This window comes from Bubalus kerabau, chromosome 11, assembly GCF_029407905.1.
Source record: "Bubalus kerabau isolate K-KA32 ecotype Philippines breed swamp buffalo chromosome 11, PCC_UOA_SB_1v2, whole genome shotgun sequence".
Taxonomy (NCBI): domain Eukaryota; kingdom Metazoa; phylum Chordata; class Mammalia; order Artiodactyla; family Bovidae; genus Bubalus; species Bubalus kerabau.
Window position 1 is genome coordinate 30,323,665 of NC_073634.1, and position 14,492 is coordinate 30,338,156.

A 14,492-nucleotide genomic window follows, 5' to 3' on the forward strand; every position below is an offset into this window, starting at 1 on the left:
TTCCAATGACTATTTAGGGTTGATTTCCTTTAGGATTGACTGGTTTGATCTCCTTGCTGTTCAAGGGACTCAGGAGTTTTCTTCAGCATCACAATTCAAAAGCATCAATTCTTCTACTTTGATTGGGATTACCTAATTCTTGCCGCCAGAACTTTGCTCACGTTTTCCCCATTCTTTAGACTGCTCTTTCCCTTTTTCTCTTCCAGTTGAACCCAATCATCCTTTAACATCCCACCTGGCCCATCAGCTCCATTGCAGGACTGCTCTAACTCCAGCTGGTCACACCCTCCCACGAAGGCACACAGCTCCTGTTGTATGTCACATGCATTTTGCCGTTTAGAATCCAAGCACTACCGGTGGTATGAGCTAACTGGACCTCAGAAGTGGAGCCCAGGATGGGAACCTAGAACTCAGGGTAAGTGACTTGCCTAAGGTTTTGTAGTTCACTGAAACATGTAACACCGACAATGCGGCTCTACGGTTTTAGTAACCCAAATTAACCAAATACCTGAGTTAGATTGGAACTGAACCAGGACCACTGAGAACTGGTAATTGCAAAATAGGTTTATTCAGAGGCAGTTCGGAAGATGCACAAGATCTTGAAGAGCCAGGGGCAGATCCAGAAAATCTGGAAGAAGAGAAGCCCTGGTTGGAGACCCTGTCTGAGAAGGGAGGTCAAAGGAGAACGAAGGTGGCAGGGTCCTTCGGCCATCAAGTGATGCAGAAGCAGAGTTAGAAGACTGCCAACTTGCGGGAGCAGACTGAGGTGAGAAAAAGTATTTGAGTCATTTGCATAAAGCCCGTGAAAGCTGTGTAAGAGAGTCATGTTTTCTGGAACACTGACATTTGGGACCATAGGTTGGCCTTGGTGCCAAGAAGTGTTTCTACACCTATTGCAAGAGCTTTAAAAAGTTAATCATTCTGTGGTGGAAAAAGCTGTTCCTTTATTTGTATAGTGTGTTATTCTGCAATTAGCGGAAAACACGGTGCAGTGAATCACCCTGCTTTTCCATCCCTGTTAAATCGGGTTGTGTTTGGAAGAGCCAGTAGACTTGCAAGCAGTGAGCATTTTAAAAAGCAGCTTACTGAATTATTTCAAAACAATTCCCTTTTCTCCGAATGGAGTCAGTTGATATTAAACACAACATAACCGGCTGATGTGGGAAGAATGGGAAATGGCAGGAATATGATTGCCAGCAAGAGCTGACTGCGCTGAGGATAGTGTGAGTCCCAAGCGTTGCTTTAAGCACATTGTCTCAGTGAACATCTTGTCCCATGAGGTAGTACTGCTGTTTACAGGTGAGGAAGTAAGGCCGGGAGCAGTTCAGGAACTTGCCCAGAAGTGCTGGGATGATAATGCAGGTCTGCCTGACCCCAGTACAGCTGAGGATGGGCTGCCAGAGACAACGGCATGCAGATCTGAGATGGGACCACAAACAAGCCTTAAACCAAGAAGAGTTTTGATTTGCTTACCATCAGGAAAGGATGGAAAATCTGCACGTTAGTGGCTATATCCCTTATTGGCCACCTGAGACTTCTTGCTTTTTCTGTTATTTACATTTTCATGTGTCTTAACTCCCAAAGAAGGGGACTATCTAGTGAGTCTCTTGCCCCCTGTATGGTATGCTCAGAAGCCCATCAGTGAAAACATAACTGACTAATTAACCTTATCAGCTTCTTACTCTACCCGCTTTGGAAATGAACGACAGTCAGACCCATGTATTTTAAAAATGTGGTGAGCAAATTTTGTAAATACTTGAATGGGGATTCTCTAAAATTCTCCCTCAGTAGAATGAATTTAACGCTGCCCCTAATTTTAATGAAATTCCCTTCATGCTGTCTTGAGGTTGATGTTTAAAAGTTTACTCTAGACTTTTTGTCAATGTTCCTTTTGCATTTAAATTGTCATTCTATTAAGGTGAACAAAGTGTATATTCTGGCTATTAAAATTCCATCTTGGGACTATCAGACTATCCTCAAAGTTGTTTTTTGCTTTAAAGAAAAAGAGGCTCTAGAGTGTCCTTTAGATTTTTTTTGTTGGAATAACATATTGATGATACAATGCTGAAAAAATGATCAGGAAGAAAAAAAGAAAAGACGCACACACACACACAGGTTAATGCTAATCCACTACTGTGCACTTGGGAGCACGGAGCCGACCTGATCAGGGTCTAGAATGGTTGACAGACTGTCAACATGTCGATGACTTTCTGATCTGATTCCATTTGTTCCTCGTTCCCAGGATTCAGGAGAAAGGGCCATATATCGCCCTTGCTTTAGTGATAACTAGAATATCTTCCCAGCTGGAGAAGAGAAAGTCTCCTTCAGGGAGATGCCACCTCGGAAGGCGAGGAACTGTGGATGCCCCTGGGCTCATGTGAGTAGGATTTAGTCTGAACATTGAATAGTCTCAGAGAGGGGGAAAAAAAAAAAAAGGTTTCCTGAGGGAGGCTTGGGCAGCAGTGGTGAATCAGCTATTGTTGTATCGGACTTCAGGGAAGTCCAGCATTAGCAAGACCCCTGTTTTGTGCAAACTGATCAAATGCAGATGTTTCCAAGGAGTTGACCTTATTCACCGTGACTTCACTGGAGATTGAATGGCGGACAGCCGGTCAGCAGTGGGGTGAAGGCATGTTTTGGCGAGAGGGTGTAAATGTATATACAATCGACAGGATGTGGATGACACTGGACAAACATCTCTTCTCTCAATAAATCTGTGTTTTATTTCCAGAAGGTTTTATACCAAGGAGATGTAATGAAAAATAAATATGGTTTGGGGCTTTGCTAGGTGTCTCTCGTGTATGTCACACTCTGAAAGAGATGACGGGGAAAATATTAAAAATGAGTTCAACCTTCTGTCTTCCTGAAATATCAGTTTTCATATAAAACTCATCAGCTGAGCTAAGTATTAGGCTTGATCAATGGCAGGAAACTAGGGGATCAAATGCTAATAAATCAGAAACAGATACCCCTTCTCGAGCAGAAAATATATCACAAAACTGAAAACAAGGAAATCATCCGATGATTTTTTAAAATGCATGTGCAAGGAGAAAATGAGCTTTTGGGGGCAGCATCTTAAGCAGCAACAAAGAATAAGATTCTTAAACACCATAATCAGACTTTGAACACATGCAAAAGAAACAAGGAAGATCCTGATTTGGGTGAAGTCTGGATCCTGAGGCATGATTTAAGTGTTTATATGGGTGTGCAGATATTAAGATGGCAAAGTGAACACATTGAAATCTTACTGCTAATATTTTGCTAGATATTTTAATGTATTTTTTCTCTTCCAGAATTATATCTGTAGCCCTCACCCTTCTGTCTTTAAAAAATGTATTGTCTCACAATCCCATTCCCTTATTTCTTAGTCTTTTTTCCTCTTATTTTCATTTTGTGAAGACAATGTTTTATTGAAATAAAACATGTACAGAAAAATGCACCAATCTTAAGTTCACAAATTCATTTGATAAATTATCATAAAGTGGACACACCTGTATAACTAGCACCCAGCATAAGAAACAGAATATCACCAGGACCCCTAGAGGCACCTCTTGTTTTCCTGTTGCAAACAGAAATCGCCATTCTGACTTGTCATACTAGATTTGTGTTATCTGTTTTTGAGCTTTATATAAATGGATTCTTGGATGTATTCCTACGTCTGCTTTTTTACTCAATGTTTGTGCAATTCATCCATTGTGGTTTGTTGTATGCTTACTTCTATTTTAAACTACATTATTTTTAATAATACACATACATTCATTTCATTAATGTAGTCTTGTAGGTACAGACATGTCTCTATTTCAGCACATTGACTAGCCTCAGTACTGAGAAGAAAGTTCAAAAGAGCGAACAACTCCTAGCAGAAATCACAAAGAATCTACTGATAAAATTCTGAATTGAGTTGTTGGTAATGAAAGGCACATTACGATCAACACCTTTGAAACATTCATATTTGTTTTCCACTTTTTTCTTAAAAATCGGCAATTATTTTCTTTTACCCAACTTAATCCAGAGAGTGTGGTCCTGCTGTCTGAATAGCAACTGTCTGCTTCTGTGAAAACAGAGCAAGCTAAATTAAATTAGAAAATCCTGGTATTCAGTAGGACCAAATTTCCCTTCCTTCCTACTTTGCCATTCCACAATCTATCACCTAGAGTAATTAAGACCAGGGAGGTATCATCTTCACTGGATTAACCTTAACTAAATTGTGCTCATTCAACATGTGCCCTTTTGATTAGTCCGAGCAGGGCCTGCTGTCTCAGATACACCCACCTTGTAATTCTACACACTTAATTAATTTCAGATGAATAGTGGAGGAGCTAAGCTAAATTCTCCGATTAATAAACTATAAGTCCTTATTGTGTGTCAGAGTAGCTCAAGATTTTCATTCTTCCTTTATTTCTTTGCCCTGCAAAAGAGAGTGGAGGTTGAAATGCACACACGTAAAACACATGTGCACAGCTGCAATTGTGTGAGGTTGGTGAACAAATCTCTGAGCAGTTTTGACACTGTAGAGGGCAAACCTTGAGACAGAAAATACTGCAAGAATTCTTGGTAAAATAGATTATTTTTCTGCCAAATGTGATTTTTTAATGTCCTTCTTCCCCTCGACCTTAGTCTTTAGGTTTTATTTGCACATATTTCTATATCTGTGTACAGATACAAAAATTCAATATTAATGCCACGAATTTTGTATTTTTAAATGCATTTCTCTGAAGTAAAATACTATTAATAGTCTGAGAACCCTTCTGAGAAATGGTTTGAAGTTATGTGTTGAATCATCAAATTTGACAGCTCTCAAATATATAATCAAAATTTGCCCTCATGGGCATCTCTGACAGCAAAGAAAATTATTTCCTTAAAATAAAATAGATCCCAAGGATGTTTATATGCTATAATTTATCTCATATTAAAAGATGGCTAGAAAATTATATAAGATAGATTTACAGTCTTTCCTTCAACCCAGAAAATTTATGTGTCTAGTTATTAGTGACTTAAAAACTACTACTGATCTGCATAATTGTATATAAAGAGATTCCCCAGGAGCTCTTATGTCCTATGAGTCAATTTAATGAGGTCAATTATATTCAGGGAATTTAAATTACTGATACTTAGGGAATATAGCCAACATAGCTGTTAGTTTCTTATGTTGGTGTGCAAGGAATTCTAGTTACATAAGACAAAAATAATATATCTTAATATAGCCAATTTCATGTTTAATTAAGCAGAGAGTTTTTTAAACCTATTTTATAGAGAAAATTGTTCAAGGTACCATATACTCAACTCATTTATGTCTTTAGATATTGGAACTGTTCCGATTCGTTTCCTCCATTTAGTCTTTGTTCCAAAATGATTAAAAAAAAAAAAAAACTCAAGTAATTCTGTTAGTATTTTCTATAGTTTAGAAAATGTGTGAATTCTTGCACTCCACAACCACATCACAAAGTCTCAAACTACTAAATATTCTTAGAAGTTAAAATACTGCTCAATAATTTACCATTAAATGAGTGACAGGGTGTGGAAGATTTTACCAATCATTTTACTAATTGCTGATTTGTGAAAAGTGTCAAACTGGTGGAGTCATTTGGTTAATTGAATGCAAATATTAAATAATTTTTGATTGATGACATGCATGCTGATAGGTATATCATTTTTCAGGATGCATCAGCTAAATGCTTTATCAGGTTTGTATTATTTCCTCCATCTGAAGCTGGGCACATGGGCATTTTAACTCATGTTGAAAAGTCTTATTCTCTCTGTCTTCCCTAAACCAGATCCTTTTTGACCTTTTAGAAAAGCACAAAAGCAAGTAATTTAAGTCAGCCCACACCTGCACCATCTTCCAAAATCTTCTCATATGAATGCTTAGCACATCTCATTCCTGAGCAACTGAGGTGGCTGCAAAGGGCAATTTATTCCCTCTAAAGAACAAAATACTGACATTGCAGTATGTCTTCTTTGAGGCTTCAGGAAAGTTGAGATATTCTTCACGAAAGGGCAGCTAAGCTTGGCCCTGTGATTTAGATTTACTATACAAACCAACTATATTTGAATGATGGAGTTAGGCATTTACATAAGGGGACTTAGTTGTCTAGCCTGATTTTGTTCTGTTGTTTATGTTACACAATCGGAACCTATGAATTTTTATATTAGGAAAGTAACCACGTTATCTTAGAATGTTAGCTGTAGTAGTTGTTTAACTAAATTCCGCACCTTAAAAAAGTAATAGGAAAGTTCTTTAGAACGTCTCCGAAAAATAGTCGCATCACGTAGCGATTTAATCGCCATGTGTCTTGTACTCCTGTTGGCCTCTTTTAACAAGACCTCCATCAGCAAATTCAAGTTGTTTTTTGCTTACAATCGGCCTTTCAATTCGAACAAGTCCACAGAAAGGAATCAAAGTTTGGATCGTTTTTCGACTTCAGGTTCAGCTGTTCATCACTCTGTCTTTTAAGAATAGCTCCCGTATCCGCACACCCTCGCTCGTTCGGTAAATGATTCTCTGCGCCAAGTAAGGTCGCTCTGGGCCAGTTCGAATTTCTGTGTCTTGACCCTCGGATGGTCGAATCTCCCTCGTCTTTTTCGTGCACATCTCTGAAAAAAAAATTTTTTTTTTTTTTAAGTTGGTGGTATTTCTACGCACGGATGGAAGGCAAGCGGGGGAGGCTGGTGCAGGTGCCGGCGGGCGGCGGCAGGGGCGCGGCGGGCTGGAGGCGGCGGCTGCGCGCGCCCGGGGCGGAGGCACTGAGGCTCTTTCCGGCGCCGGGGGCAGCAGGGACCCAGGCCCGGGGCGGCGTCCGTTCGGCGCACGTGGCGCTCGGCGCTGTGCAAGCGGAACGCAGAGGGTGGTGTGTCCGCGGGTAATTGCGGTTTCCCCCTGGAGCCCTACGAGCTGCGCCCAGCCGGGAGGGCTGGACGCCGGGGCGGGCGGGCGGCGCGGGTAACGCTTGCTGCCCCGGGGCTCGGAAGGCGGTGTCTGTGTGGAGTCCCGCCGAGCACGCCCGGCGGCCGAGGGCTATCCAGAGGCGCCAAGGCGCGGGGCGGAGAGTAGGCGCCGAAACATCTCGGATCAGCTGGAGGCAGCTGGGAGGGCCTGGGCGGCTGGCTAGGCAGCAAGGCCGCTCGGTGGAGGCCCTGCACCCGGCGGCCCGCCCCTCCGGACCCGCAGGTTTCCGAGGAGAGCCGCAGCCTCAGCGGCGGGGCGCGGGGGCTGTCCCTCTTAGGGCCGGGAGAGAAGGGAAGGCACGGGTCTAGGTGACTTTGGGGCGGGGGTTGGTGGGAGCCCGGCTTGGGCGCCTCGTCGGGTGGCGGAGGTGGGCTGCCACCAAATGGTCTGCAGCACCGACCCTGCCACCTCCTCGGCCACAGGATTAAACCCACGGAGACGGGCAGGGAAAGGCGAACGGGGATTTGTTCGGAGCCGCAGGGCTTGGATCTGAGAGCAAGACCCTAGGGCGAGGATGGCCGCGCGGGCTGGAAGCCCGGAGACCGGACGGCTCTAGTGGAGCCACCCAGACAGTGGGGGCATGGTTGTGAATAAATACGAAATCGGGCTCAGGGCGGACGAAACACCAAAGAAGGAGCAACTCTCCGGGTCCCCCCCCTCCCCCCCACACTCCGTTTTCCCCGAAACCCTTTAGACCCGAGAGGTTTGCGGAAACCCGGCTGCCCCGGCGCCTCCGGTTTGCACGCGCTCCGAACTCCCACGCCGCATCCCGTCCTAGGGAAGCGCCGCTCAATCCTGACCCCAGCTTGGGGACCGATCTGAGCTTGACTTCTGCCTCTGCTCCGCCTGCAGTCTCGGGACGTCGCCTGCATCGCGCTGGGGTCGGGACCAGGGCTATGTATTGCTCAGGATTGGACGGGTGGGTGGGGGTAAGCAAGGGCCAAGATCCCGGCTCCCGGGTGTCGCCAACGGGTCAAGCCCTGAGTGCATCCTTCGCGCCCCCGCTCTGCGGTGGAAGAGCGAGGCCTCCCCGGCCACCCAGGATCGCGGTTTCCCGAGCAAGGCCGGGCATTTGGGCCCTTGAACGGCTTTTGCGAGGGTGGGTTGTCCTCTAGCTACTTTAGGGAAGAAGCAGTGAGGCCAAGGAAATAACGGGCTACGGGGCACACACCATCCCAGCGATGCCCTTAAACTCGGGGGCTCCATTCCCTTTGCGGTTGTTTGCGGGGCACACCCTTCCTCCGGACACATTCCTAGCAGCGCACACAGCTGAAGCCGTGTGCACCGGCCTGTGCGGGGTGGAGAGGCGGCCATCCTTGAGTCTCTTGCCTGTCACATCTGCACTTATTTAAAGCTCGGCTGGTGGTCCTCGCTCTCTGGAATGCCAATTGCGGGCCTGGCCGCCTACGACATTTGCATTGATTAGCAGGCCAGTCTTGCGGGAGGCCGAAGGCAGGCGGGGGGAGGGGCGTTTTGGGGAGACTTGATGTTCACAATATTCTTCTTGATCCCGTTCTGAGAGCCAACTTAAAGCCCAGCGATTCCCACCAACCTGATAGCTGAGTGTGTCAGGGAACAGAGAACTGAACTTCGAGACTGTTCAATTTGTATGGAAACTGGCCATTGCCATTTAGCATATAGGTTATGGCCCACGGGCACACACTATGATAAATCTCTGAAGGCTGCAACCACTGAATCAGGCAGAGAGGGTGGGCAAGTGCTGCGACCCCACTTCACTCCACACCCTGCAAGTGTGGCAGTGTCTGAAATTTGCAGTTTACTCAATGCACAACTCTCAAGAAATGTTTGTTGGTGCAAGTCCATAAAAAGAGATTGACCTCCCTCAGTTAAAATACTGTACACAAGCTTTAAAAAGGCACAGGCAACCTTGCCCTGGAGTCCACACCCTAAGGGTAAGAGGCCTGGGGCAAATTGGTTGGTTAAAAATAAGACGTGTTGCAACTTACTGTGACTCTCACAGGCACAGGGTCAGAGAGAAGCCGTTTTTATTCTGTAAACCTGGGAGAGTTCAGTCTGATTTTGCATTTGCCTCTGGACTTGGTATAATTACGGGTGAAAATAAGGCCCCTCTGTATTTCTATTCCCCTTGCTTTCTGTGAAGCTCTACCCCAGAGGAAAGTTGTTTTAGTAATCTGGAAATGAGAAACCATGTGCTGAGTCAGCAAAGACCCTGCACCAAGCCAGTTCAGTAACACTGCTGTGTGTTACACACACACTCTCTAGGCCTTGTGGAGATAATGAAAAATATATTGGAATTTTCATGGCATAGAAATGCCCACAAAGCCTGTTGGCAGTTGAAAGCCAGATTAAATGCTGTGTCTTCTAATACAAGAAATCTGTTCTGATCATGTTTTTTAACAAGCATGAGACCCAGCTCCATTGAATACAAGAGGACAAGACAAATGCAATTCTCCAAACAACCCAGTATATATATATATATTTTCAAACAGTTTTGTTGCAGAATGTTTAAACATTCCTTTCTGCTTATGTTCTTGTGACAGATGTTCAAGGTGGCTCCAGTGGATACAATCTGATTTTTCATTTTGAATCATGAAAAGCATTTCTCAAAAAAGCATCTTTAAATGATTCAAGTCTCCTTGCAAATCCTGTTGGAACCTTGGAAAAGGCAGGAACCCATCGGTCCTGCTTTCCCCCTTGAGTGCAAGGAATAAATGTTTTCACAGCGAGTTACTCGGAAGGAAACTCACTTCTTAAGCTGCTAAGCAACTAGTTTGGAGAATGATTTCTTATTTTTTAACTGTAGAAGTCTTATCCGAATTTGCAAAACCGGAGCATTTCAACTTTGGAACAACATTCCAGATCATTGTATTTTTAGCGACAGTATTTCTGGGAATATTTCTTCATAATTCTTTTAATCGTATAGTTGCAAAATGTGTGGCTTTTTTCTTAAACTAGCATATTGCATAAAAAACCAGCCAAAAGTTGGCTTTTTTTTCATTCATCTTTTCTATCTCAAAACCTAAATGAAATTAGTACAACTTTTATGCTTGTACTATTTGAATTCTTAAAGACATAGCTGAGTTTTTAAGGTTGTTTTGGCATAATGCAAAAACATCTGGATATGAAATGAAAAATTTAGTCTGTCACCCAGGTTCCAGATGTTTGGTACTATGTAGACAAAACATCAGGATGAGTGACTGAAATTTTTCTCTCCAAGCCAGATGGTTTAGTGCCTGGTGCTTCTATAAGGAAGCATATTTTCCTTTCTCTAAACATCACATCCTACTGTATCTCACGTTAAGGCATGATTTACGCTCTTTCATCGACAAAATGCCGGGCCATTTGGAGTGCAGCAAAGCAATCTGTAAATGAAGCTCTAAAATGGCAACCCACTCCAGTACTCTTGCCTAGAAAATCCCATGGATGGAGGAGCCTGGTGGGCTACAGTCCACGGGGTCATAAAGAGTTGGACACGACTGAGCGACTTTACTACAGGAGTCCAAGTACAAGTGTTCATGTGTACTTGGAAGGGAGTGGTGGTGGAGAAGCCAGAAATGGGGAGCTAGGAAAGAGAGAGCCTTGTTCAATAGGGGAATGACTTGACTAAAAGGACATAGCCTTCCAAGACTCCATTTGTGGCATTCTATAATCTGACTTGCGCTAAAGGTAGCATTTAGCACTAGCCTAGACAGGCCTGCCCTTTGCCTGAGGTGCACTTGAAGTGTGAAATATCGTTGTGTCCTCTGAAGCCCTCTTTCCCCTTTATTCATTCTTGAAACATTATAAAACAAGTAAATGTAACATAACCTTAAAACATGGTTACTTATGAGCATTACACAGGTAGGCAAATTCTGTGTTTGAAAAGTAAGAAAGCAATATGGTGAATATTTTAATTGGTCAAAAAATATATTGCCAATGAATAGATTTCTCTTCATGTGAAGTGTCTTCACACATCCACTTGGAGATGAAGCAAGAGTAACATTTCTTCCTTCCTGAAAGTTACAGAGATTTAGTCATGAGCAGAGTCTGAGCTTTTCCAAGTGTCTTGGGCTTAACCATGTTGAGAAAGAAGGACAGATATGAGAGGCCTTCCACTAGAATCAGCAGATGAAATCAACCCAGAATGAATTCCATTCTACTTATTAACCTCACACACTCACTGGGTTATAGAAGAGTGTTTAGACAATGAATGGCAGTGAATGTTAAAACATCATAAAATTTGACCACATAACAATTGCTGCAAGAAAAACATACCATTTTGAATAGACCTTCTTGTAACTCAGAATCTGAGATTCAGATAATAAGACCCACAATTTCAATACTGGCCCCAAATCAATTTTTAAAAATAGTTTACAGGGATCTAGTAGAGTTTCAGGGGTATACATATTGAGTCATCAAGAGCCTCAAAAGTCAAAAAGGAATCTTTAACACTATATAAAACAGAATCACAGTTATTTTTCTTGATTGCTATAATTGGGGTGTTTTCATGACCTTTTTTGTGATGCATTTATTAGAATAATAAAATGAAAGAGCTGGAAGGAACTTAGAGCTCATCCAGGCCTCTTCTCTCCTTTTACGGATGAGTAAATTGGGGAGCAAAAACATTAAAGGACCTACCCAAGGTCACACATTGATTAGTAGTAAAGTCAGAACCGGAATTGCTGAGTTCCTGTGGTGACTCACAGAGTCCGAAGCTCATTCCACAGCAGCTTGCCTTCAGAACATTACCACTCAGAGTCACAGATTTCTGAGTAGTGTTCAAAAAACTGACACCCATCACTACAAGCTGGAGACAGCTCAAAACCATTCAGTCATGTTACACATCTAAGAACTATAAAACAAAGCCAGCATGAAGGCAGTTCCCCCATTTGTCTCCATAGTAAGAGGGACTATTGCAAAACAGAGCTAATAAAACTTGGGCATGTCAACAATTTGGCTGGTGGGCCTGATAACAACAAATGACAGCTGAGCTTTTTATAGAGAACTTGAAGCACCTTGGAAGAATGCCATGCACACAAACTGCTACAGTCTCTTTTATTTGGAAAATAACATATTCAAACATTCAAAATAAGTGACTTAGATGGGGAGGAGGAGGTGATTGTAGTCATGTCAACCCCATTCTTTACAGAAGAAGACAAAGTGTCCCACCTGACTCACAGCTGTCTTAGCTCCCTGTTCCAGTGGCTTATATGATGAAATGGAAGATTAGGATGCATTGGGTAGGTGGAAGGGAAGGACATGGGTGGGAGAATCAAAGAGAAATATGCTAACATGATGTATATGTCCCCAGTCTTGAAGACCTAGGACCTCTCTAGCTTTCATGGATGGCATGAGCCAAGGACTTGGTCTCATACCTGCTGTTATCAGGACTCATACCTGATATTATCTTCTGTTTTATGTTTTACTAAACATCAAAATGAGAACTCAGAAGCATTACTTCTAATGAAAGGCAGACAACTCTTCATCATGAGCATTTTGGTCGAAGAAATGCAAGTAAGGATAGTGATTAGGAGAAATAGAGATGGGTGAAGTGAGTGAAATCAAGACTCAGTATTTGGAGCTGTGAGAAAAGAGACAGTTATGTCTTCATTGTCCTGGAGAGAAAGGAAATCCTGTTAAGTTCTTCTCTTCAAGCTAATCCAAGGTCAGTGCCTTCTGCGATGCAGGATCTGGCCAGAATTTGAACTGGGGGATGACGGAGGTAGTGATGCTGGGAAGTGAGGTCTGACAACCTATATTCTTTCTTTGAAATGCTTAGGGGAGCAACTATACCAGCCAAAGTTAAACCAAATAAAACCAGCATGCCCGCTTACCTCTTTAATTTACTCTCCCAAACAGATCATCATTTGGGCTATTCCCCTGAAGTCAAGCATGAAATCTATTTAGCTGGAGAGCTACCCATTTCCTCTGACCTGCAGAAGAGATGCCCTGTTCTTTCAGAATCACTGGAATGCCAGAATCCGAAGAAAACTGGAGCCACATGCCTGGGCCCCTTGAGATCCTCCCATCCCTGCTGCATGCCAAAGGAACATGCTGACAGAAATGCAGCAGACTTGCAGTGCTTGACCCAGAAGCACAGCTGCTGGTTCATCAGCAGAGGTCATCGTGTGACTTTAAGTTGCTATGGATTTAAGAGCGTCTCTTATCAACTGGAGTATTTAAATCTCTTTTGTCCCTGGGACCTTTTGGGCAGTTTTGTAAAAACCTATTGGCTCCTCAGAAAAAATGTTCTTAAAATGCCCAAATGATATTGAAATCAAGTTATCAGAATATTTTAAAGAAACAAATTTATGAGGTAGTTATTAGATTTGCTTTCTTATTTAACCCATTAAATGCAAAATCTCGTGGTGGGTCTAATACATTATATAATATTGAAATAGGGATAAGTGTGAATAATAGTTCAAACTTATCCACAGTTATAATGTGATATGAAGGGATCTGTGGTTTTTATTGCTGACCAAGTCACAGGGACAGCCAATGCTGTAGTTTATTGCCTATGTGCATAATGAAAAGAAATGCTAGTTTGTAGAAAGGAAGATGTAGTTTTTTTCACATCCTATTAACTTCTGCTTTTATTTGATTGCATTTCCTATCACTCCTCTTCCAAGTGAAGGGCCCCGTGAAGGAGGACGAGGAATGGTTCTAATAGTACAGTACTTTGGACATATACAGTGGCCATAGCCATTTGAATCTATTTTGATTGGATTATGCTGGGCCCAACTTTAGAGTTTAAACACTGAGCCTGTGATATTAGACTTGGTCCTGAGGTGAAAAGTAACTTTATATTCTAATCCAGTAGAAGGGAGATCTTGAGAAGTGTTCCCTTCCCAAAAAGTCACAGAGGGGAGTGTCAGAGATCACCTGTCAAAGTGGGGTGGGGAGGGAAGGCATAACAAGAGCCAGGAAGGATTTGATAAGGTGAGCGAGTCACCTCTGCTTGGGGAATGAGCCTAGGGTGAGGCTCAGGCTAGAATGTGAAACAGAGGGACTCAGGGAAGGATTGTTGGATGCTGATGGCAGGCAGGGAGTCCCCCAGGAGGATGACAGTTCCAGCCTCTAAGACTTGTGGCCACAGAGGAGACAAGTCCAGGCATGAGTCAGAAATGCTATAGCCTCCACCTAGGGACTCTGTAGCAAGCCAGGGGAGCAGAAGGGATGGATCTACAGGTCAGGACAGGACAGCCTGCAGCCTAGGAACTGAGAGCACAGAGACCCAAAGCAGAGGGTCTTCCTGAAGTTAAGTAAAGAGATTGATATCATGAATGCCACTCAAGAACTTCCATTCATCAAAAGACATCATTAAGAGAATGAAAAGGCAGACCACAGACTGTGAGAAAAAATATTCACAATGTGTATATCTGCAAAAGGATTCATATCTGAGAATATGTAAAGAATTCTTATGAATCAATAAGAAAAATACAAACCAAAGTTTATGAATGAACAAAAGACTCAATAGGCACTTCATTAAAGAGGATATCCAAATGGCCAACGACCAACAAGCATATGATAAGGTGCTCAAGGTTATTTAGTCATCAGGAAAAAGCAAATTAAAACTTCAGTGAGG

At 43.0% G+C, this 14,492-nt stretch overlaps 1 long non-coding RNA gene across 2 annotated transcripts; it reads left to right on the plus strand.

Annotated features, from left to right (window-relative positions):
- The first annotated feature begins 257 nt into the window (after nucleotides 1-257).
- On the plus strand, nucleotides 258-13,524 carry LOC129623004 (uncharacterized). Of its 2 annotated transcripts, none has more exons than XR_008700244.1 (4): nucleotides 258-415; nucleotides 564-766; nucleotides 2,243-2,377; nucleotides 12,767-13,524. It is a non-coding gene; the product is annotated as an uncharacterized LOC129623004 (long non-coding RNA). The 2 variants fall into 2 exon arrangements; XR_008700243.1 differs by lacking the exon at nucleotides 12,767-13,524 and adding an exon at nucleotides 2,549-3,961.
- Nucleotides 13,525-14,492: the final 968 nt, after the last annotated feature.